This window comes from Sturnira hondurensis, unplaced genomic scaffold (assembly GCF_014824575.4).
Source record: "Sturnira hondurensis isolate 20B ecotype Veracruz unplaced genomic scaffold, ASM1482457v3 Scaffold0021214, whole genome shotgun sequence".
Taxonomy (NCBI): Eukaryota; Metazoa; Chordata; class Mammalia; order Chiroptera; family Phyllostomidae; genus Sturnira; species Sturnira hondurensis.
In genome coordinates this window covers 10,132,405-10,158,006 of record NW_028093845.1, presented here as the reverse complement: position 1 = coordinate 10,158,006, position 25,602 = coordinate 10,132,405, and the positions used below count along the sequence as shown (strand labels likewise).

The window sequence follows — 25,602 nt, the reverse complement described above, 5'->3', positions numbered from 1 at the left end:
CATTACACTTAGGTGATTTATGCCACCGCTAATGTGCTCTCTGATAAAGCATGACCTCCTTCGTGGCTCTGGAGATGACCTGTGTATCCTGATCTGGTGGGCACTTGTGGGGGGAAGCCTGACCTCAAACTATTGGACTGTCTACATACAGTAAGGTTCTCTAAAGCAGCTGCATTTCTTGTGGGACCCGGTTACGTTTGCCTCACTATTGGGTTCTTTAGTTTTATTCATTTTTCTCAAAAAGGAAAGAGATTTTTCTAGCATGCAAAATATCTGGCTTTTAATGGCTACTAAGCTGAAATAATATACATCTACCATTGGTGGTCATTTGTTTCCATTCTCTGCTTTTTCTGGTTCATTCTTGGAGGTTAGAGCAAGTCTGTCTTTCAGTCAGCTGACAATTGGTCTTTCTTAGAAATGACACTTTAACATTCCCAACTATAAGGAGTAGGCACTCCAGTTTTCATTTAGCTTCTCATCCACTCAGGATCAAAGAAGAATCAAGGTGTTTCATATTGATTTTCATTGCCTGTGAACCCAAGTTAGAATGAAGGCTTTTCCTAGACATCATTTTCTAAAGGCAGAGTCAGTGGCTCCTTTATTTCCAAACTCCACTTTGCTCAATGAAGATTTGAAAATGGTGATTTTATTCTTTCACTATCTAAAAATACTAACTCACGTTCTTAGACCCCTTTCATTAATACGCAGAGGAAAACAAATTCTCACATTCCTGTTCTTTTCTGCTCTCATATTTGCGTATGTATATAATATATATACACATTCTGTAATTATTGAGTTCTTTTGTTTTAAGACATATAGTGGGTTTGTTTTACTAGGGAGCAAAGTTAGATTTATTTCAGAGCTCATTTCTCTCACTCTGAAATATTATGACACAAAATAGAACTTTCTGAAATATATTTTTTATTATTTACTACCATCACAAACTGTATTTCACATTCTAATTGTCATTATCCTTTTATTGTTTTTTATGACTCAAATTTTAATTTCTTGTTTGTCTCTATAAAAGTAAGTCCAAAAATAGTCTCTGGTTCTACACATTACTAATATTATTCTTCTTCTCATTCCTATTTCTACCTAGAACATTTTAAAAACCTTTAAAAAGTTTCTGCTTCCAGCCCCCCTCTCTAAGTCATATCTGTGTGCTCTTTGGTCGAGTCTTTGTTATTTGCATTTTTGGTGTGAGCATGTGTCTCTGAGCGATCTATAAACTCTCAGGTGGTTACAACTAATATGCTTTTAGAGGCTTTCTTTTTCCTGGGAAATTTCTTGATGATTTTCACTTTGCCATGTCGTGAAAACTGTGTCAAAGCACCAGACACTAATAGGGCTTCTCTACTTGCTTGTACTCTTCTGGTTAGAGGAGCTGGTAGTAGACAACCAACTCTATTTTGGTTTCTACAACACAGAGATTGCTAGGTGACTTTAATCCCTTTCAACAAGAGGACAACAACAACAAATTCCTGTCCCCTTTACGTTTGTGTATTTTACCTAGAAGCTGTAGTTCAGAAGTCATTTAAAACATTTTTCAAAAGTGTGCTTCTATACAGACCACTTCCTACAGCTCCAACATGGCATCAATTATTTTAAAATTATATTGCCAATTCTTTATTATTATGATATGCTTGTTAATAAGAAATCCTTTATTTTCTACGTAGCAATAGTTGTACAGCATAGCCAGGAAATTACTATATGAAAATCCAGTTTAATATAAAAATGATAATTTCATGAAAAATATTGTGTTGAAGTTTTGTTATTAAAATACCTATTTGGATTTCTCATTTATATGACTCTTTGTCTCAAGTATGATTGAATTTACAGCTTTTAATACTAAATGTCTTTATTTAGGGAGAAATATATTTCAATTCTGTCATCGTGGCCATTAATTGAAGGTTTAACTTCATAATCTTACATTTTAATAATTTAAAGGTTACCATAAAATATTTTTTATAATTTTCATAGTTAATCCTGAAAAATAAAGAAAAATTTCATCTTTAATTCTCATTCCTTCCATCAGATTTACCCATGATGTTGCTTTCTAGCCATTGCCGAAGGTAATAGCTACATGTTCTCCAATAAGAAGTGGTGGATTTGCAAAAAAATTTAACTTTTACTTACTGCCTTTTTTTATCCCTTGTAAGAGTCGTGTAAACAGCCAGAACTGATACGCAGCAGGTGGACGTGAGTGTGGCTATCCTGATGGCTACTGAAACACTGCTGAGGCAGCTGGAGAATTCTGCTGTCCTAAGCCACGACGGCTCACTCCTCCTGACTGCCTGACCCTCCCCATGATCCACCAACTCTGATAGTGTAGCCTGGAGGTGACCTCTGGGGCCCACCTGCAGCACTATAACCCATGTTTTCACATGCTAGTTGTTAATATTTTGATTATCACTCATGTGCTTATCACTCATATTTTGATTATCACATCCTGTTTTCGTGGATAAAAGAGAATCATCATTTGTCTTGATGTTTATTAAATTGTTTTTAAAAACACCTTATGATATAATTATTTTAATGTTTCAATTTTGCAAAATGCATAATTTCTTTTTAACAATCCAGGTAATCTTAACACTGGAGTTTTTCTGTGTGTTTTGATATCTTTTCAGTATAATGTTCCATTTTAAGGAACAAGATAAAATTAAAAGCTTTGGGGAATTTCTGGAGTTTTTCTTTCTTTTTTGCCTTTTTGTTGGTAATAAGAGTTGATTTGTTTAAATTTTTAGAATGCAAACTGTAGGCAGTATTATATTTGAAGTAATGTTGCTTTTTAAAATAGCAATAAATCAAGTGTTGGTAGCTTTATATATACTATAAAATTTCATTTTACATACTATTTGCCATCTCATCAAGTCTCAGAATTTTTCTCATTAATCCTTTGATGTTTGTATTGATGTTATTAATGTAATAGCTTTAAACCTTCACTCACATAACTCCTATGATTTAAAGCACTCTTGCATGAACATATTATCCAGGCTATTTAATGGATTATATCATAATTAATAAATTTAAAAATGTATTATTTTATTTCCCATTTGTCTTATAGAAATGGCAAGGTGGGGTTAATATACACCTAGTAATTTTCCTGAAGAGTAGGGAAAATTAATTCATTTTTTAAATATCTAGGTAATGTTATAGTTTGAAGCCGTTTTTTGAAGTGTACTTACACTCTGCCAAGTTGTCATTCCTCAATGGATTCCTGTTATGAATGGATGGAATTAGCCATTCAGTCTAAATGAGCCATGGTAGTAACCTTATTACTCTGAAAATGCCATTACATCACTTATAAAATTACCATATCTAAAGGAATAAAATATATATTGTAAAAATATCTTGGTAATCAATAATTAGCATTATGACTATCAGTTACAGTTACATATCACAGTTTAAGAATTATTCATTATAAAGCTTTAATAGCATTTAAATGAAATTTAAATTGGGATAATTCTATCAGTATAATTTTGCTCATGTTTTTATATTTTATTCATTTGTGCAATACCTCTTTTTCATATATATGTATTTTTTTCTGTCTGCATCACATTAGATCTCCGAGTCATAGGGTCATAACGCGCTGAACCTGGTCTGGAACGGCGATACTGCAAGTCAGCATTTCATAGGCATCTGCACCCCTCATGGCTGAGGGCCATGAAGTTATGGAGTAACAGTGTCAGAATTGGAGCCTGAGATGGACTTACATTTTGGTTACCTCTTCTACATGCCTACTTCCTTAGTTTGCTTAAGGGCTTATTAGAGTTATTGGACAGAGGTTGCTTCTGTGATTCATCTCAAAACTTAGCTCCAAGGAGAATGATTGACCTACAGTCTATCATATAATCGCCAATACCTGAAGTTCCTTGTGTGGAGAAAAAGGAAATGGCAGATGAACCATTAAAATCAAAAGAGTGTACACACACTTTTCCTTACCTCTATTTCTCCTCCACTACATGTAATCTCTAGAGGGGATCCCCCAAATGCTTGGACATTAGGGATGCCAGTTCTGTTTTAGAGAATTATGTTTCCTATTTTAGTGGATAAAAAATAAACCATATCCTGTACCGGCTTTTCAGAGTTAAGGTACTGGGCACATCTCAACTGGTTTGTGATTGTCCAGTCTCTGACCAGAGCAGTCACGCATTAGCAAGTATGAGAGTGTCATAAAGTTGTTGGTGTTCCAGGTGAATCTATTTATACATGCTTGTTCTGCTTGATTTTTACTCAGCATTTTCTTCTAATATGGGTTTTCCATCTTGGTTTTTAAAAGTATTTATTCCCTCATGCCCCTCCCCACTTTTTGTTAGTTTGCGGAAGATATAGAAGTTGATCTGATAATCTACAAGCAATCCCAAGTGAATTCATACCTGTATTCCTCCATTTCTATGTTTGACTCTTAAATAATTTCTCAGTGCAACAAAAAATACTATGCCAAACATTTTATAACTTCTGCCTAATATTTCATCTTTCATTGTCATTTTAGTTCTATAAGGGCTGTTGAGTAGAAAAAATCTTGTTTGGTGTATATTTGTTTTTTTCTTAGTGGAATTTGTTCTGTAAACACTTACTGAGTTTTTCCTTGAAGTCACCAAGGAAAAATGTGATAGAAAGTGCAGGGAGTAAATATGCAAAAGGACTTCCTTTAGTTTTCTTCTTAGAGTTTTGACTACTGCAGTGATTTTTTAAAAGCATTAATAGAGCAGCCATTGCTGCCAAGTAGCTGGCATTCTGAAATAGCGCTTCCCTGTGGCACCATCCAGTTGGGATCATTTACTAGCAGAAAGAGGGTGCGCATGTATGTGGGGGTTGTGTGTGTGAGAGGGAGGGGAAAGAGCACCTGCGCGAGGAGAGAGGAGAAAGGGAAGGAAAACCATTTGTGGGCATACACTGCCGAGGTCAGTAACCTGCTGTTCAGTGGCCTCCAGTCTGGCCCCATTAGGACCTGGAGGAGGATCACACTCAGCTGGGGAACAGCGAAGGCAGCATCACAACAGGAGGAAACACCTATAGTTTTGAAGCTTTGAAGAGACAGGGGAAAGAAGGGTTTTATCCAGCAAGATAGCAGTCCCCTGTTTGTAACGGAGGCATTTAAGGACTTTTGATCATTGATGGATTCTTCTGTTGAACAGACAATATATTGAAGGCCCCAAAGAAAGACTTCTACACATGATACATACACATAGATAGGTGGGAGGACTGGTTTGTAAAGAAAAGTTGTATTTCCTTTTTGAGAGGAAGTATCTGTTCTAGGGCTTGAAATATAGATTAACTTACCTGTAACCAAAATAAAATATTTTCTTTATTGAATCTCAGCCAGTGGAGGCCCCGGAGGCCTGCCACCCACCGAGTGTGTGCTGAGGGGCGTGGCCGGCAGTGTTGTGAGGCTTAAAGGAGTAAGACGTTCCATAAGTCTTAGCTGTGATTAGTTTTTCATCTACATTCTGAAAAATATTATAGAAAGTACATATTACCTTCTAAAACACAGTGAAGAGTTGATGAAGATAAAATATAGCAGAATAGGTTTCATTTTAGGAGAACAAAGAAAAATCTGTCTTGAAACCACATAGCCTTAGTAAGATTGCAACTTTGACTCTGAGGTTTATTTCATTTAATTAAAAATGTGGATATGTGTGTGGGAGTAAGAGCATTGAAAATTTAAAATGAACTTAAGGCTTTCGTTCTTAGATTGATCTCTCTCTCTCTCTCTCTCTCTTCCCCGCCCCCCGGCCACCCCCACTCACTCCCCCTCTTATCTTAACCTGTCTTCAGCAACAGTTACCCTTCATGTTTATTCTGCTTTGCATTCTAAGTGTTTTTTTTTTCCTTATAATCTCAGTTTTCCAGGTCAGAGGGAAAGCTCAGTGCATAAGCTAACTTGTCAATATTTTGTAGCTTCTTTGAGAATCTTTACCATAGGCACCCTTAATAGTCTCACTGAACTTCCCTTTCAGAACAGGTGCTCACGTTCACAAGTCATCACTGTATTGATATCTGAAAATTATCATATTGGAGACATTCCAAAACTGAACAAAGCCAGGATTGTGACCATTGAGGAACTGAATTCTAACAAGAGACTTGTGGTCTCTTACAGGTGTTCATTCTATTTGTTCAGATGGCCTCTTTTTATAACAGGGTTGTTTGAGGCATAGAAAACTGGAACTTCACATTTCTCCCTGCTAGTGTGCCAGCTTGGTTCCCAGCCAACCAGATAGCTGCTTGTAGTGACACTCTTTGCTCTAGGACTCCCGGTCCTGTGCCAGCCCTCGGAGGGCTGTCCCGCTAAGCTGCTCACGCCCTTTTGATTAAGGGTACCGCTGTCCTGAAGGGCCCAATGTAGAGGTGGAAATCTAGCACCTATTCAAAAGCCTTACAGCTAAAGTTCCAATAAAACTCTGAGGTAAAGAATATGTAATTTTTACTATTTAAATTTTGTTCTACAGTTTTAAACAGAAAATAGGAAGGCAAGTATCTAGTTTAGTTGCTTCACCTTCCTGAATATTTGGTCCTTAAGTTGCTAAACCCAGCCTTAGGAATCTAAGCACGTACAGACAATGACCCTCTTCCAGTGACACCAATGCGGCTTTAATCCTTTCTAAAAGCAAGACGTATTTCATTGTCTCCAACCCTGACCTCCTGAACTTCACCTGTCTGACAATTATTGTATTTACTTAGATTGTACAGCTTCCTCAAATATATCATGTCAGGAGTTTATTTTGTCATTTCAGATTCCTTTCTAGAATTTTTTGTTTCTCTGATTAATACCATCATTCTTTCAAGCTGGCAAACTCAAAACTTTATTACTATAATTAAATCTCTTTTCTTCCTACATCTAGAATGTTACTAAAGTCCACTCGTTTCTCAATCAGTAGTATTTTTCTGCTTGGTCATTGTGTTTCATTTCCTCTGGAGCCCTCTCCTTCTCTTACCAGTTTATATCCGAACCACTACAGGAAGTTAATATCTTGCTTATATTATGTTAACACCTAAATCTTCTACTTCACACCCACTAGGATGGCTATAATAAAAAAAGACAGACAACAACTGTTGGTGAGGGTGTGGGAGAATGAGAACACTAATATGTTGCTGATAGAAATGTAAAATAGTACAGCCACTTTGCAAAAACAGTTTGACAGTTCCTCAAAAGGTTAAACAGAATTACCATGTTTCCCAGCAATTCTCCTCCTAAGACTCCTACTCCCAAGAGAATTGAAAACGTGTATCCACACAAAGCGAAGAGTACTTATGAATGCTTATGATCAAAGCAGCATTATTCACAGGAACTTGAAGGTGGAAATAACTCAAGTGTCCGTCAACAAATGGATAAACAAAATGTAATGTATAATGGAATACTGTTCAGCCTTAAAAACGGATGGAGCTCTTCCCACAAGTGGCCAGAGGGGACCTCTGATCATGGTTTTCTATACATTTGACCAAGAGAATCCCACAAAGTCATGCACATCAAGAGGTCCAAATCATCATACTCACTTTCGGAACATGCATGAAACTGCCCAGGCCATCAAAGTCATGCATACTTGAAAAGCCACCAGTATCTTCAGGATGTCACTTTACAAAAGTAATGTGTGCCATTCTGTCCTTGGAGTGGTGGACTTGGTAGGTATGCCCAGCCCAAACAGTGGGGATGGACACAGGGTTGATGGCCTGAAAAGATTGCTGAATTTTTGCTGCACATGCTTAAAATGCAGAAAATAATGCTGAACGTTAAGGGTTCAGATATAAATTCTCTGGTTATTGAGCACATCCAGGTGAACAAAGCTCCCAAAATGTGGCACAGAACTTACAGAGCTCGTAGGCAGATTAACCCCTACACGGGCTCTCCCTGCTACACCAAGATGAGCCTACTGAAAAAGAGCAGATTGTTTCTGCACCAGAAGGGGAGGTTGCTCAGAAGAAAATAACATCCCAGAAGAAACTGAAGAAACAAACAGTTGTGCTGCAGGAGTAAATTCAGCATAAAATAAATGCTAATACAAGTAAATGGGGAAAAAAGGAAGGAAATTATGACACATGCTACCACATGGAAGGGTATTAAAGACATGTGCTGTAATGCACTTGTCTTTATTAAAGACAAGTAGCCAGTCACAGAAAGACAAATATTGTATGAGTCTGCTTATACGAGGTATATAGAATAATCAAACTCATAGACAAAAAGTATCATTTGTGTTTGCCAGGAGCTTTGGGGAGGGGAAAATGGGAAGTTAGTATTTAATGGGTACAGAGTTTCATTTTGAGAAGATGAAGAAGTTCTTGAGATGGGTGGTGAATAACCTGTCGTAGATGGATGCCATAGAGCTGTATGGACACTTGAAATAAGGTTAAGATGGTGAATTTTATATTACATACATTTTACTACAATGAAAAATACTTGTATGTAAATAAATGTTCATAGCAGCATTATGTATAATAGTGACAAGTAGAAATACCTCAAATGACCATAATGAATACAATGTGATACACCTATACAGTGGAATGTTACTTACTGATAGAGAGAAAGGAAGTAGTAATACACACTAACATGTAGACGAACCTTGGAAACAAAAGACACCAGACACAAAGAGCCAAATTTTACAGCATTGTATTTATTTGAAATAGCCAAAATAGGCAAATCCATAGAGAGAGAAACTCAATTAACTAGAGGAAGGATGAATGAGAACTGACTCTGAATGGGTACTGGATTTATTTGAGGAGTGATCAAATTGTTCTGGATTTTAGATAGTGACAATAATGGCGCAATTTGTTGAATATATTAAAAATACTGAATATTTTAAAGGGATGCATTTTATGATATGTGAATTATACCTCAGTTGTTAAAAACTTACATGATGCCTTATTTCTAAAGGGACAGTGTGTGCCAGTCTCAGCTTATTATTTCTAGCTTCGTGACTTTGAGAACATTAAGTGGCCTCTCTTCTGACTCAGTACAATAGGGACAATAATAACTACCTCACCAGCTGTTTGTGTTAAATGAGGTAACACATGCAATACATCCAGCACTTTGACTAGCATTTACTAAGAACTCAGTACATTTACTAAGACCCCTCGGGGCACCGGCTTTCAACAGCTTCCAGTATTATTCCAGATACTATTTTCAGATATTTGGAGAAACGGCCCAACTTCCTTAGCCATTTTACCAATATTCTTTATGCTCTGACTCAAATGTGCCTGTCCAAATTCTGCTAATGTTCTCTTATAGAAATCCTTTAGTCAGACAGGCTTTTGATTCTCCCTGAATGTGCTATACATGCTCTCTTCCTGTTCCTCTCTGTCTTTCTCTGAATTTCACCCTGCCCTTAGAACTCAGAAAACTTTCCGAGACCACGCATTCAATTTCCTCCTTTATTTCATGTATGATAATCTCTACTTCTTATAGCAAGTAGAGGTTTTAACTACAAGACTTTTACTACATCTTCGACCAGTGCACTTTGGTTATGTATATTTGGTTATGTACTTTAGTAGGTGATATTTTAAAAGTACATGTCCAATCTCTCCAGCTAAATTAAAGGGGTCGCATGTTATAATGCTTTACCTTCTCCATTCACTTAGCACATTGCCTTGATATAACATTCTGAATAAGCATTTGCTATTTCCTGGTGAAGGTAGTGCTGCATCTCAGCAAGTACAGGAGGTTAAACTAGTGATTCTCCATCCCGACTGCACCTTAAAATAACTTGGGGAATAAGGCTTCATTTTAGTCCAGCAAATCACAATCTCTGAGCAGAGGCCTCAGCTCCACATGCATGTGATACCACTGCAGCCACAGCTGAGAGAGCCTTGTGGTTAAACAGATGAAGGACTCTGAGCCAGGGGATCCCAAGCCTGATTGATTGTCACAGTCAGGATGCGAGGAGCACCGAAGTCAGCAGAGATGCTTTGGGCATTGCAAAGTGCTTTACAAACAGACAGTGTCATTGTGGTGCATTTGGGAGTTTCACTGCTTTGAGACAGATCTTCCAACCCTAATTTTTTTTTTTTTAACAGCCAACGGTGTAGTGGAAATATCCAATTATGGGCATCTTAAACCCTTTAAACTCTATGTAATAGCTTTCATACCAGATGTGCATGCCTTGTTTCTTTTTACTAACTTAAAAATATTCACTCTGTGTCTTTCCCAGGCTGGCCAACATTCAGCAGCAGACCCTCTTAAGATTGTTTACTTGCCTTTGTTCCTGTTGAGTTACCACGCTTGGAAGCAGGAGATGGGCTCAGCAGCAGCCAACAGGCCATGATCCAGGAGGAGCAGTGAGGGACAGAGCTGCTGGTAAGACAGTGGGGACAGTTGGTGCTTGGTGTGTGAGAAGTTTATCCCCAATTTATTGGTAAATGTCTCTTTCAAGCTCAACTCTAAGTTACTCTGTACTCTGTCAACTACCTCTTATTATCTATGCTCTAGACACATGGCTTAGGTTTCAAAATCTATGAATTCCCCAAAGTTGTGTGCTGAGTTTTGTGTATATACTTCATTTTTCTAGAGAAAAGACTTTCCTCAGATTCTCAATGTCTGTGACTTTTAAAGTGATAAAAACCATTCAAATATAACTATAAGCATGGAGAAATGTGATATCTATAACCACTTGCCCTCGTATTTCTCCTGTCCATTTTTACATCACTTTGTCTCAATCTTGTTGAGGACCAAAAAATGATATTTGTGGTCATTTTCTGGACTGAAAAGTGAGCATCTGCTGAACCTAGGCAGCTGGGCTTCATGACAATTTGGCTCCAGAGAACTAGTAAAGAACTAACATATAAAATGACAGAACTTAGGAAAACTTATGTCATAGTTCACATGTTCTTTTTAAAAAAGGATTGAAAAAACATAGAAAACTCACAGAGAGAGAGAGACATACAAAATAGTTTTTACATCATGTTCTTACAGTTGATCTTAACAGAGATCAATTTTGCTCTGAATGCCACTGACCTGCTAATGAAGGTCCCACCGTAAGGGTTATTTATCAGATCAGTTATCACCTATGTAGTGAGTAAAAGTAGGTAACGGGTCTACTTTTATTCCAAAATATTTAAAAAGGACACTAGAATGAATTCTATTACATGTAGCTTTGTCTTTACTATAATCCAGTTAAAATTATGAAGACTTTGCAGGAAAGAGAATAGAGGTTAGAGAGAGAAAAGGTAGCATGAGGCTTTTTTTTTTGCCTTCTGTAACTTCTTTAGTAGGTAATTCAGCTTTGGTTTCCCAGAAAGCCCATGTAGCTATAATCTGTGCCCTCACTCCAGACTTCTGAGGATGTAAGTATGCACTCTGCCACTTGATACTTTTCAGCGATGGACCTGGTGCTGAGAAACCCTTTCCAGGGTGTCCTCAGTTAAACTCCCATGATTCCTGGATGTTGCCATTTTCGAGACACAGGGCAAATGCCTCTGCCTAGATTACCTCTCTGCCCTGGGAATTTTAAGTAAGGGAAAGAGAACTCAGCACTGTAGTAACTCTCAGAATGAAAATTTTCCCCTTGCATGCTAATGTTTTTAGAGTAATCATTGTCACTGAAAATAGACTTCCTCTTTCCCCTCTCATGCTGGAAAATCTTAGGTAATTATGAATAAAGCATTCTTTGCTTTTCCCCTCCTCCCTGAGAGGATGCTTTGCACTGTGAGGACTGTGACTGCTCACTCTGTACTTGACCTTAAGAACTAAAAGAAATTTTCAAAGTGAAATTTTTATCTCTTTACTGAAGTCCTAAGATTTTGTCTTCTTGGAGGTGAAAGGTGGGTAAGTAGGAAAGTGCAGAAGTTTAGAGAAAAGTGTAAGATAAATTACCAGCCAGAAATGAGGTCAGGAAATTAAAGTATTATCTGTATGTTAAAAAAGAAAATAAGATTTTACAAGTAACCCTCATGTGCAAAAAATATCTTAGTTTGCATTTACTTTCTTGTAGTTGGATAAGGTCAGTCTAGGACTTATTTTCAGTAGCAAATAAGCCTAGGGCTTATATTTTAGTGACATTTATTAGCTATATGTTCTTTGAAAAATTATTTAACCTCTTTAAGCCTTGTTTTACTTAGCAAATAGGTGACAGTTAATATAATGGAATCATGTAATATTATGTGGATGATATGTACAGGGCCTGGCATCTAGTAACTTCTCAACTTTATCCTAGCCTTTGTTAGTGCTCTTATTAATGCTGCTTTCAGTTTTTTGTTAGTGAATTTAGTTTAAAAGTACTTCTTGCCCTGGCTGGTGTAGCTCAGTGGACTGAGTGTGGGCCTGGGAACTAAAGGATTGTGGTTCGATTCCCAGTCAGGGCACATGCCTGGGTTACAGGCCAGTTCCCAGCAGGGGACCCAGGAGAGGCAACAGTACATTGATATTTCTCTCCCTCTCTCTTTCCCTTTCCCTCTAAAGATAAATAAATAAAATATTTTTAAAAAGTATTTCTTGAGTAACTTAGCAAATACCAGGCACTCTTTAAGAACTAGAATGAATTAATGAGCAAAATATATAAAAGTTTTCTTTTCATTGTTTAGCTTAGACTCTATAGTGGGAGACAGACAAAAACAAGATAAATAAATAAAAATGTATAGTATGTTAAATATCAAGAAGTTCTAAGCATAAAAATTTAAAGTAGAAAAAAGAAATTGGGAGCATGTTGAGGTAGTGAATAAAGATGGAATAGTCAAGAAAGACCTTATTTTTGTGAGATTATTTTTTGAGTAACAATGTGAAAAAGAGATAGAAACATAACCATACAGTTACGTGGTAAAGAGTATTCCAGGTAGAAGAGAAAAGCCTCAAAGCCTTAGAAGTATAAACAGCTTTCCAGATGAGTCAAAGAAAATCAGAGCATCTTAATGCAGCTTAATCATATTCCACCAATAAACATGTATGGGCTCCCTTGATATGTTGACATTTATTTACTCAAGTGAACATAACTTCCTGAATTCTTTTTCCAAAACTGGACTGTTTGTGAATACCAAAGCCCAAAATAAATCTCTGATTTAAATTAAAAAAAATTTAAAAAAAAAAAAACATCTATCCATATACCCAGGTGATACAGATACGAGGTTTGGAAGTTCAGGCACAGCACAGTTCGTGTAGACCATGACAATTAAAGGGGACCCCAGAAATACATGGCAGGTTGTGGCCTAGATCTTGAAGGATAAAAATAATATGAGTAATTGGTAAAAGGGTGCAAACTTTCAATTATAAGATAAATAGAGTCTGAGGATGTGATTATATAACACTGTATTGTATAATTGAAATTTGCTAAGAGAGTAGAACTTAAATGTTCTCACCAAAAAAAAGTTTAAATATGTGAAATGATGAATGTGTTAAATAACTTCATGGGGGGATGGTTTTTTTACAATGTATATATCAAATTATTATATTGTACCTTATATATACTGATCTTACAATTTGTCACTTATACGTCAGTAATGCTCAAAAAGAAACTCCAAGGAAAAAGTTCTAATTCAAGTTATTTTTACGAACAACACACACACACACACACACACACACACACACACACACACACAATATGCCAGTCGAGACAGGTGGAGGAGAGCATGAGGTGAAGTGAAATAAGGATGTTGGCTTTGAGGGCAGGGGTCTGCTGGGCTTAGGTCATGGGGGAGGGGCAGAGGCAGCAGTCTTGCGCAGAGTGGGCAAGTAGTGGGAGAGAAGATGCCAAAGCAGGTGAAGCCAAATTTTGTAAAATCGTAAGGCCAGACCTAAGATTATTACTTGCTGTCTGACAAATATTGAGGAACAATTGAAGCAATAAGTTACAAGGTATTTCAAGTCTTTAACAATGTTATTATTTTGACAAGTTCAGAAGAGCGGGAAGATGGGGGAATGGTTAGAGTGTGATTTAGGAGGCTTATTATAATAAAAATAAGTCTGAAAAGGGAAGATAGATTTGATATCTTTTAAGGAAAAATCATGAGGATTTTACTAGGGTTTTGCACATGGGAGATACAGGAGGAGTCAAAGTTTCTCTTCAAGTTTTAAAATGACCAGTGAAGTGCTGGCGCTCAAAGAAATAGGGAAGTCAGGGTGCCCAGAAGTGGAACGTGACTTGCCTGAGGTCGTGTCATGAGCTAATGGCAAAACCCTCACTGGCCTCAGGTTTCCACTTTGAGAGCCCCACCCCCCCCACCCCCCCCCACCCCCGCTCCACAACCCATGCTGGCTGTGAAAAGTGTTAGTGATTTGTGTTTTGCCGGCTTGCTTGTGGAGAAGTTAGAAGGTTTGGAAATGCCCACTAGCTCTGTGTTTAGCCATTCTTGTAATTAATGGGGACATTTTTTACCTCCTTTCATGAAACAGACCAAACTTGTTTAGACGGGNCCACCCCCCCCCCCCCCCCGCTCCACAACCCATGCTGGCTGTGAAAAGTGTTAGTGATTTGTGTTTTGCCAGCTTGCTTGTGGAGAAGTTAGAAGGTTTGGAAATGCCCACTAGCACTGTGTTTAGCCATTCTTGTAATTAATGGGGACATTTTTTACCTCCTTTCATGAAACAGACCAAACTTGTTTAGACGGGATCCAAGAAGCATTGGTAGGAGCAGGAGAGGGTCATTGGTACTTACGCTTGGAGTCTCCAATCTAGTCTTCGTTGATGTTTCCTGATTTAAAATAAGCCGTCTTTCTTTCTCTTTCGCAGTTTGAGGTGGGATAAGTATTTCTATCATTGTACTTTTTTTCTGCTTATCTTTCAGAAGAAAAGTGGTCTCTGCTATCTCAAATTTAAATCACTACCCAGACTTTAAAATTAAGACATCAAATGTTGCTTTCTTAGAGATCGATCTTATAAACTGAAATCGGTGGCCATTGTTCTAACAAGCCTTATCAATTTATCTTTTCAGTCATAGGACTTTAAACAAAAATCACCTACTGCAGTGCTATTCAAACTGAACTCTTCAAACTGTTCTGGGACCCATTGGTTTGTTCATGTCTTCTTGGTTTTAATAAATTATAATGAGCTGGCAAGTTAAGAAGAGGTGTATTTAAAATAGAAAATGTTTATTTTTCTATGTATAAGTTTTATACATGTCCTCGCTCTCTCCATTTCATTTGCCACATCATGGTACCAGTCATGACTCAACCATGTGGAAACAACACCTCCGTTACATGTGCTGTCTTATGTCTTATTTTCAGTCCCAAACTGGTCTCATAGTCTTAATGTCCCAAGAGGCTGAATTTCAGATGACTGTTGACACTCTCATGGGATTCTCCTGAGAACAATCCCTATGTTCACAAATAGCTCTAGAGCATGTTTGGTCCTGATGACTGTCTGTGTATGACATGTACTTTGAGTTTCAAACAAGTAAGCCTTGCTAAAAGAATGCACCCTATGGAAGTTATTTTTACCGTCTTGTGTTTCAGTTTCCCCATCAGAAGGTGAAGTATCAGTTGCCTCCACTGATCTCATAGGATATTTTAAACAGAAATGAGAGTCTGAGTGAATAGACTTTGTATTCTGAAAGAAAGTTTTAATGTAAATGAAGGTACTAGAGAAGCTTATCCATCTTGACAGATGTTAACTCTGACCTAATCTTTTCCTAAAAATGTGAAAATAGTGTGCTATTTTGGCTGTTTTTTAAGCTGGGAACATTAGAAGAACAAGTAATAGGTTTCTGGGAGAATATGTGATCATATAGCTAATACTGTATATGTGTATAACAATTTTGTAATTCTCAAACCAAGGCACATACAGTGCTTGAATCTTAGAAGGGGTCTTATAGGGTCTTAAAAAAAAAAACATGACCATTTTCTCAAGATCTTGACTCTACTTCCACATACACACCTGTACACACACATGCACACAGCACCCTTCCTTAAGTCCTCCTAGCCAGCTTGTTTCTTTCTTCCTTGAGAATGTTGAACTTGGCAAGAACTTCTACCTTTCTTTCCCACCCATACCCATGAATCCAGCCTATCCACACCATAATCCTTCTTACTACATTTTGGAATTTCCTTTTTCCCTGGATTAATCAGGTCTTTACTGTTCTCTCTACTTCTGTTCTTCCTTTTTTCTAATGCTCAGTTGAATGTGTTCCAGTGTGCTCATTCTTAACACAAATCTAACCATGTATGCTACTTCTTAAATACCCTTTGATGGATACCCACTGTCAAACTTTGTTAAAGTGGTAGATGTGCCTTCTCTCTACCGCACAGAATTTTTTCAATTAAAATGAATTAAATTTCAATTAGAATTTTTCCTCTGGTCATTGTAGAGGTGGTCAATGCACTGTGGAGGTGCTTAGGGCCACCTCCCTACCTGTCTTCAGCCAGTCTGGCCCTGTACAGTTTTATGGACCTACAGTATATAAAGAACTCAGTTTAAAGCACCACTGGCCTGTAAGAAATAGATCAAAGTTTGTGCTTGATATTCTTGTCTGGCTCCTGATTACTTTTCAACCTCCTTGGCATCATACTGTTCGTCAGATTATAGGACATAATTATTCCTAGCTATAGCTCTTGAACAGAACTTATTCCGCTCATCCTAAGCCTTTGTATTTGTTGTTCCTCCCCTGGTTAGCTGCCCTTTCTGCTTAAAGATCCAGCTCAGGTTTCTCATCAGTGCAGCCTCATGTTTGTGACACCATTGTTTCTCAATGTCACACTTACTGTAGTCATGTGCTCCTGCTTTCTCCACAAACTCAGACATCCCCAGGACAAAGGCTGTGTCTTATCTTCCTCTACCTAACACTGTGTGCAGTGTTAGGTGATGTAGCAGATACTTAATCACACTCCTCAAAAGGATGAATTCACTTTGTCATCTTTTTATCTTCTCTTTCTTTGTTCTCTCTGGCCTCTTCTTAAAATTGATACAGCACCTGCCCATTAAGTTGGAGAGACAGGGAGTGGGGGAATAGTTGCAACATCAAGTGTTTCCACATGGTAATCTGACATACAAAGTTACATTATTTCAGAGCTCGAACCTCAGTGATGCTCAGTTGTTGTTACAATATTTTTAATTACCATTTGATACTGTTTCCTTTTTTCTCTACAGTATCCTCCCCAAATTAAATTTACTATAGTTGGGATCTGTGCTTTTGTTGGCTATTTCAGAGACTTTAGGAATACCTTTAGCATTCTAATTCTAGTGTTATTGGTGAACATAAATGTTTTACTATAGAAAGAGAAATTTGAAAGATGTTGGGGGTATTTGGATGACAATTCTGATGAATAAACACACGTCAGACCTTGTTTAGTGAGTTATGAATTCAGTAAATGATTTGAAACTTCCAGAAAGTTTAGTGGATGATGATTTTCTAAGCTATTTATTGAACAAGAACACATTTTTAAAATTTTTATTAATCAACCTGTTGTATAACAAACATGCAACTTTCAGCAGTTTTTGTTTTATTCTGATTTTTACTCTCAAGTAAAAGGAAGAAAGTGGTCAGGCTACTTAAGAATGCAGGTCTTGTGAGAGACAGTATGTTTAGCTTTATGGTGTCATGAGGTGCTTTATGGTGCTTTATGAGGTGCTTTATGGTGTCATGAGGACACAGCTGAGAATGCGTGCTAGCTTGCAGAGCCCCAGGTTCCCTCACCAAACCAGTGACGTGAGTATTAAAACCCATCGCTTTTAGTTCCAGCCAAGAGGAAGGAGAAGGTAGAAACCCTTTGCTTCCTCGAACAACCAAAAGGAGGATAATGACCAATCTAAAAATCAATAAACAACCAGAAGCGGCAGAAACTCAAACTGCATGGAACTCCCAACAACCAAGGAATTAAAGAAAAAATCAACCAGAACCCCCAGACTGATAAGGTGGAGGATGGCGCAGGCAGACACAGAAAAACTGCTGCACCTTCACCCACTGGTCACATGGGGCTGGCGCCAAGGTGGTGGGATGCATGGGCGGGGCTGACTTAAGGGGAAACTGAGACTCAGAGGTGGCTTCGGTCTACAGCGCTTGTGGCAGTGGGAGATACTCCCAATCTCACAAAAGAGTCCATTGAAAAGTGCACTATTGTTCCCACTCTGGCCCCTCCCCCACAGGCAGCACAGCAAGGAGTGTTGCCCTGCCTGGGTGATTACATGAGGCCTGCCCCCTTACGACTTATCAGGTGCTTGGAGCAAAGAAATAGGGCCAAAATGAAGGAACAGTGCAAAACCTCTGAAAGAGAGCTAAGAGATGAAGAGATAGCCAACCTATCTGATGGTGAATTTAAAGCCCTTATAATCAAAATGCTCACAGATCTGACTGACCTTGATCAAAAAATGAAAAAACAAATTAAATATACCCAAAATGAAATAAAGCAAAATATTCAGGGAATCAACAGTGAGAGGAAGGAAACCAGGACTCAAGGGAATGAAGAAACAAGAATTCACAAAAGTGAAGAGAGTCTTACAAACCTCTGGGACGACCTGAAATGTCCCAATATCTGAATCATAGGGGTCCCAGAAGGAGAAGAACAAGAGCAAGAAATTGGAAACTTATTTGAACGAATAATAAAAGAAAACTTCCCAAATCTAGTGAAGGAAACAGACTTCCAGGAAGTCCAGGAAACCCAGAGAGTCTCAAAGAAGTTGGACCCAAAGAGGTTCACATCATCTTTAAGTTACCCAAGATGAAAGATAAAGAGAAAATCCTAAAAGAAACAAAGGGTAAGGGGACAGTCACCTACAAAGGACTTCCCATCAGACTGTCAGCGGATTTCTCCAAAGAATCCTTGCAGGCAATAAGGGGAGGGAAAGAAGTATGCCAAGTCATGAAATCCAAAGACCTACATCCCAGATTGCTCTATCCAGCAAAGCTATCATTTAGAATGGAAGGGCAGATAAAGTGCTTCCCAGATAAGGTCAAGTTAAAGGAGTTCATCATCACCAAGCACTTATTATATGACTTGTTAAAGGGACTTATCTAAGAAAAAGAAGATAAAAACTATATACAGTCAAGTGACAACAAACAACTATCAATGAATGAACCTAAAAGAAAAAGAAAAACAACGAAAACAAAAACTAAGCAAACAGCTAGAATAGGAACAGAATCAGAGAAACAGATATCCCATGGAGAAATTTCAGTGGGGAGGGGGAAGGGAGGAATGTGAGGGAAAGGTATGGGAAATAAGAAGCATAATTGGTAGGCATAAAATAGATGGGGAGAGATAAAAATGGCATCAGAAACATAGGATTCAAAGAACTTATATGTACAACACATAGTCATGAACTAGGGAGGGGAATGCTGGAGGGTTGGGGGGCAGGGTGGAGGGGGGGGGAAAGGGGGGAAAATTAGGAATTTTTAAATACTTTTTTAAAAAAGGGAAAAACATAGCTTTAGAGGAAGATAAAGAAACTCCTACATAAAATGCAGAATAGAATTGAATACATGGACATTTTTAAATGTATTGCAATTAGGACAAGCATATATAGTCTTTTGTTACGTATTTATTCAGAGTATGTAAGTATATAACCAGATAGTTCAGCAGGTTGACAGCTACTGGGGTGGGCGTAGTGAGCAAAAAGGAAGAAGGACTCATGGACCTGGACAACAGTGTGGTGATTGCTGTGGGGAGGGAAGTATAAGGGGGATAAATAGTAGTGGAAAAGAATACAATAAAAAGGTCTTTTCCTTTATTCAGTTTCATACTTTTTAAAGGTAAGAAATATTTTTCTTTGCATAATTTGTGTCTAACTTCCTTCTTTTCTGTTCTACATTGTCAAGGTGAGTCAATTCTTAGAAATTTTATCAATTTAAGTTACTATGATGACAAAATTTGAGTAAGTTTTAATTTTAATAAGAAATGCACAACCTCTGTAAAGTCATCCCCAATTCCTTGAGGAAAATTTAGCTTCTTTTCTGTTTCCAAAACATGTTATAATGATTATTAGAAAGCTAATTATATTGCTTCCTTATGATATTTTAAGTATCTCTCTTCCTCCAGGACAAATATCTTGAATCCTTAGTGCATACTAAGCATTTATTATTCAAATAAATAAGGGGCTACTGATGCACACAGATGTAGATAGCCTATGATATCAGGTGTGCTGTCAATAGAGAAAAAAAGTGCTCTCAGTTACTCAGAATAATTTCCTAATGGAGGGAACTTTAGTTATTCCTTTTTCTGTACTTTGTAAAGTTTCAATAACACAAGTTACATGCTTATTGGAAAATTGTAAGAATATGTCTGTGGGAACATTTGAACTCTGGTCTAATTGCACTATAATAATTTGAAAAGTTTAAAGACTGTATTCCAGAAGTGTAAGTTTATTTAGGCCTTATTTACCTTTGAGCAAATTTTAGAAGTATTTCTCTGTAACTCTATTTAGTTTATCTTGCTTTTCTAATTTATTGATATATAATATTTAATCATTCTTTTAAGTCTCTATAGATGTAGCACCTCTGTCTACACTAATTCATGCGGGGGTTTTTTTTGTTTTTTTAAAATTGACTTACTGATTTTTTTTGTCCTTGTATTATTCCTCTTCAAATAATCAATTCCTGAATTCATCCACTAAGCCTACTACATATATTTTTGTTAATAATTAATTATATTATTGTTTATTACTTTTCCCCTTAAGTTTATTTTGTTTTGTTTTCTTAAATTATTAGGTTAGAATGCTTATGTCATTTATTTTTTTCTATTTTATGTTGTCAATAAAAGGATTTGAAGGCTCTGATTGTAATTTGGCTCTAGCCCATGCATTTTGAGATGTGCTATACTCATTATCATTTGTCAGAAATTCTTTCTTTTAAAGTTTTTATTCCTCCTTTGAGCAAAAAGTTATTTAGAAAAATAAAGAAAAAAATCTTTCCTCAGCTTATTCTTTACTTGTATTTTATTATTTGTAGTGTTAATTCTCTGTATGGTGGGGGCGGGGTTGCTTCTTTTAACTCCGTTTTATATTTCTCTGTGAAATTGTTATCTCTCTTCTTAATTTCCTTCTTCATTGAGGTCTGTTTTCTAATTTAATCATTCACCCGTTGTTTCAGAGAGTACCTATAAAAACTTACTTTGGCAAGATAAAGCACACGAGGCCTAAGATTTATTTCTAGAACAGTACGTAAATCATTTCTGAAAGCATGCTTCTCTTCCACAGCTGAGTAATGTTTATTTTCCTCTCTCAGTTGAAGTTTTGCTGTCCCACCCATCAGTATCATTCTGTTTTCGTCCCCTACTTACACATCCTTTAAGGAAGGCTGACTTACCTGCTGCCATAAAAGTGTGATAGAATTGTCTTAGATTGTTCAAAACATTCCTTTCATGGTACATGTGGAACATTATCACTGTAAGCCTTTTCCTGTTTGTTGAAAATATTGCTTTGGAGCTCAGGTCCCTGCAGCATCATTCCTCCCCCAGCTACCACCATCTCTTTCACTTACGGAATCCTCTAGTCCAGGTCTATAATTTGATTCTGTCTGATTTTTTGTTTTGGTGCATGAGCCCACTTAGTGGGGAAGACCTCAGTCCCCTTGGGGCCCCTCCCACAGTGAGCCCTACCAGGTGAGGAAATGGAGCGTTCTTGTCGAGGCGAGCCCACTGTGGATGGGAAGCCCGGTTAGAGAAGTGTCCTGCCAACCCTAGGTGTTCTTTGTGGAGAGTTCATGCATATTTTATTTTCCCAACACTGCTTCCCTTGGCTGCTTCTTGGTTAAGTAGAAAAAAAAAAAAAATGCCCCTTTCTCCAAAGGCTTCCTCCCATTTAGCTTTTGCAGTTCTGTGTTAGGTGGGCATCTTTTGGTTTGGGAAGACAGTTTTCCTTTGTCGGGGTAAGCTGGGCAAAAGAGTACGTAGCTCAGAGAGAAATACCGCAGCACTGTTGGGTTCCTGGCTTCCTCTCAGCTATGGGACAGGCATGGAGGGCTTCTATCGTAAAGTCCCTCCCTCTTCTGTTACCCCTGTCTACCCCAGTCCATGCCTGAAAAATTGTACTTTTTTTTTAAGGGCACTGGGCAGTCACATTGTGTTTGTTGTTTTTTTTTTTTTTTTATTTTGTGCAGCTTTCCACAACAACTGACTCAGGAATAGGGGCTGTGGCTAGACTTGTAGTGATCTCCCTTAAAGTGGATTCATCTACATGTTACCCAGAAACTCCTCAAACTTTCTGCATTTTGGCTGGCACTGTTCCCTGGTATTTTGGTACTGATACAGGATATTTTTTAATTTTAAAAAATTATTCCAATTATTTACTGGAAAGAGGGCTTGGATGTCTACTCTTATTTTACCACTTTTCTACAAGTCCTCCAAGTCTAATTTTGTTCATGAACATGGTGAAAATTAGCTCCTTGAATGGATTTAATATTGGATGCTGCTTTCAAGGAAATTCAAAATAGAAAGTTAGCTTTTAAGAAGAGGGAATAAATTGTCAAGCAGTCTCACAAAGGCAGAAATAAGCCAGGTTTGGAGTAAATGTTTTTACATTTGCAATTCAAGGTGAACTTTTCAAATGCAATTGAAGAGCTTAAGTCTTTAGCTGATAAAGATTCTAAGCATTCATTTTGGGGGTCTCCATAAGCCCGCTGGAAATTTTACACAAATTCATGAGGAAGAGGGGACCAGGTGATTTCATAAGATTCTCAACAGGATCTCAAAGTTAAGGAACTAATGCTGTAAATGTATAAGATAATTAAAGCAAAAATGTACCATATTATGAGTGTCCATTGAGGAGATTGCTTCAACACAAGCACAGAAATGTTAAGCATGGCAATTCTCCTTAAAAGGAGAGTAAAGACTGAAGCTGTAGTGCAGAAAACTGGATTTGTGATGATTTGAAGTTAATCCAGAATAACCGACAGATTTTAAGCAAGATCTTGCATTGCATAGCTCCTCTGGAATGCTGCGGGAGGAAGGAGGAGGAGGTTTTAAGAGACAAGTGGTAAGCACGTTCACTTGCCTTTGACCATGACTTCAGTTTTAGTGTCTGTATTCAGGGAACATGAGAAGGAATTTAAATGATTGGGCATGATGGCAATTCTGTACTTCTGTGTTTTCAGAGGAAGGAAAGAGCTGGGCTCTTAACACAACCTTTTCAGGTGTGGAAATCATGAAAATACCTTTGTTCTACAGTTAGATATTAGCAGAATAAATAAAACTCACTCTTCATATGCATCAGAAGAGTTTCAAACATTCTTTTACTTTGCAAGAAACAGGTAGAACAAATTTCTACAAAAAAAGTGAAAACATCAATTTTTCAATCCGTGAACAATTCAATTGCCCAGCAATGATTGAGCCTTTCCAACACATTCCTCCTGTTGCATTTTCAGTTTGCAGTGGGATCAGTTTTCTAACTGGTAAACTCTGGTTTTCTTATTTACTTTTATCATCTAATTATGTTTCTTGCCATTAACTGAAGTATAAAGGACACAGATAGACAATACATTTTTGTGTGCAACAAATTTAAAACCCTAATTAGGGCATCTTTATTTTACCATTTAACCCTTTTACATTTCTTAAATCTTTTCCAAGCATAGAAAAGTTGCTGAGGGAGTCCAATTTTGTTTACTTGCTTATAGGATAAAGAAGAGTAAACTAGGAGTGCATAACGGCACAGTGGTGAGAAGGTAGTGTTTCCGATGAATCTCAAAGTTTAAGATTAATTTAGTATTAATTCTATTCTTTGATGTCTTCCTGTTTTTTTGACATAGTGACCTACCATAAAAAAGAGGAAACAGCAGGAAACTTTGTACCAATTAAAACCAGTCTCCTTCCACCAAAGAATTAAACTGTCAGCAAATGTAATCTCAAATTCAAGTAGTGATAAGTGTTTTAGAAATAAACAGGAATAAAGGGACGGACAGAGCTATGATTTTTAACATCTGCTGGAAGATAATTAAAATGCATGACAGTTTAATTAAGTTTGGAATTTAATAAATACAGTGAGCACAGCAGAAACACAAATAGATGCCTCATGCATGGTGTGTATGTTTGAGTGAAGACTGCATCCAGCCAAACTGAATACACTGGAATGAATGTCTACGTGAATGTCATTTATACATTCACCTTTGGTGTTCATTCCAGTTGTGAGTTACTCAACTAGGGTGATTGAATTTATGACAATATAATTCGAGGTTTACATTTGATTAACATTATTTGCAGGTTGAATTTGTTCTAGGATGAGTCAAGTGCAATAACAGATTTCTGGGTCAAAATAACTATTCAGCCTTATCTTGTAGGAAATTTGAGATTTCTGCTCTTACTCTGATTGAGATGCTTGGATAATCCTGGACACAGAACCCACTGACTTTGGATCTTTACATCAAACAGTCAGCTGCACTGACTTCCAGAGTTAGAGGTCTAAATACTCTGAGCCCATTGATTGAGGTCCATGGCTGACACGATGTGCTCCCAGCAACTTTCCTTTAATTCAGATAGTACACATGTCAGGTTGGTTTGTCACAACGGGAACAGAACAGATATCTGACAGCAGATTTCTTTCTTTTTTTGTGTATGCTTCTTAATGCAATTAAATATGTGATTTTATTCTCTCACAGTGAAGATATTTTATTTTTAGTAGATGCCTTTAAGAAAACTCAGAAATCTGAAACTTGAAGCCAATAGTGAAATAACAATTTTAAACAAAAACAGAAAACTCAGAATTTATTTCTGTTTATCTGGAAACGCCAATGCTAAAAATATCCCCCTGTGCTTGACATAAAATACTTAGTTTAGGTATTGCGCTGACATTTCAGGTTTGTTTGTTTACAGAGAAGCCTATCAAGAATAACCAGACCTATCCTATTTGTATTCAGTCGACAGAAAATTTTCGAGTACTTGCTGCATATCTCTACTAGCCATTAAGTTGGAGAGGGAAGGTAGACAAGACATGGAATTTGCCTGTGTGTAGTTCAGAAGTAACTGAGTCAAAGGATGAACCTTGTTAGTGATAACAAGGGAAATCAACAGCAGAATTTAGGGCTCCTCCACATTCCTTTGTAAGATCTTTGTACATTTAGATAATGTACTTTAAAAAAACTGAGTTATTTATATTGTAGTCAGAGTACTTTTTGTGGATTTATTTTTTTGTGTATTGGGACATAGGTTGAAAATACACTTGTATGGGAAGAGACTTTAAATTGATTTTCCTTCCTTAGTTGCTAATTCAGTGACAAGGTATTACTTGTTTTAAATGGTTATTTTTTCCTGCGTATTAGCTATCCCTGATAGTGTGTACCTTTGCTCTTCATAGAATTTTCGTGTCAGTTTTTAATGCACTTAATCACTAAAATGAAGATCTGTGTTAAAAGGCATAATCTCCAAGTGTGGATCTTAAGATTCCTATAAACCAGTAGAAGAGAGAATATTATACACATAATCATTACTTCACCAAATACTTTCTGCCAGATATTAAGTTTGATATTATGTTTATGTCTATGAAACCAATAGACACAGCTCTTACTTGGCAAGAACTCTAAGCCTGGTGGAGGATTTGGGTCAAGATACAGGCAGATAGCACATAGTTTAAGTGCTACGGTGAGGAAGTATAGAAGGTGTTCTTGGAGCAGCTAGGAGAGCATCTTAATGCTCTTTAATGACTTCATTCAAGATTTTCTGGAGGAAGTATTATGTATACTAAAACCTGAGTAGAATAAGAGTTCATTTTTTCCAGAGTGGGAATAGTGAAGAAGAAAGAGATAGGTAAGATTTATCACAGTGAGAAAAACCACATGT

At 37.3% G+C, this 25,602-nt stretch overlaps 1 protein-coding gene across 2 annotated transcripts in view; it reads left to right on the top strand.

The window, feature by feature from the left end:
* Positions 1–25,602, top strand: part of TET2 (tet methylcytosine dioxygenase 2) — a 118,333-nt gene that overhangs the window by 25,462 nt on the left and 67,269 nt on the right. For both annotated transcript variants that reach the window (XM_037031958.1, XM_037031959.1), the window contains exon 2: positions 10,140–10,285. The gene's annotated coding sequence lies outside the window, so the exon portion shown is untranslated. The remainder of the gene's footprint in view (positions 1–10,139; positions 10,286–25,602) is intronic.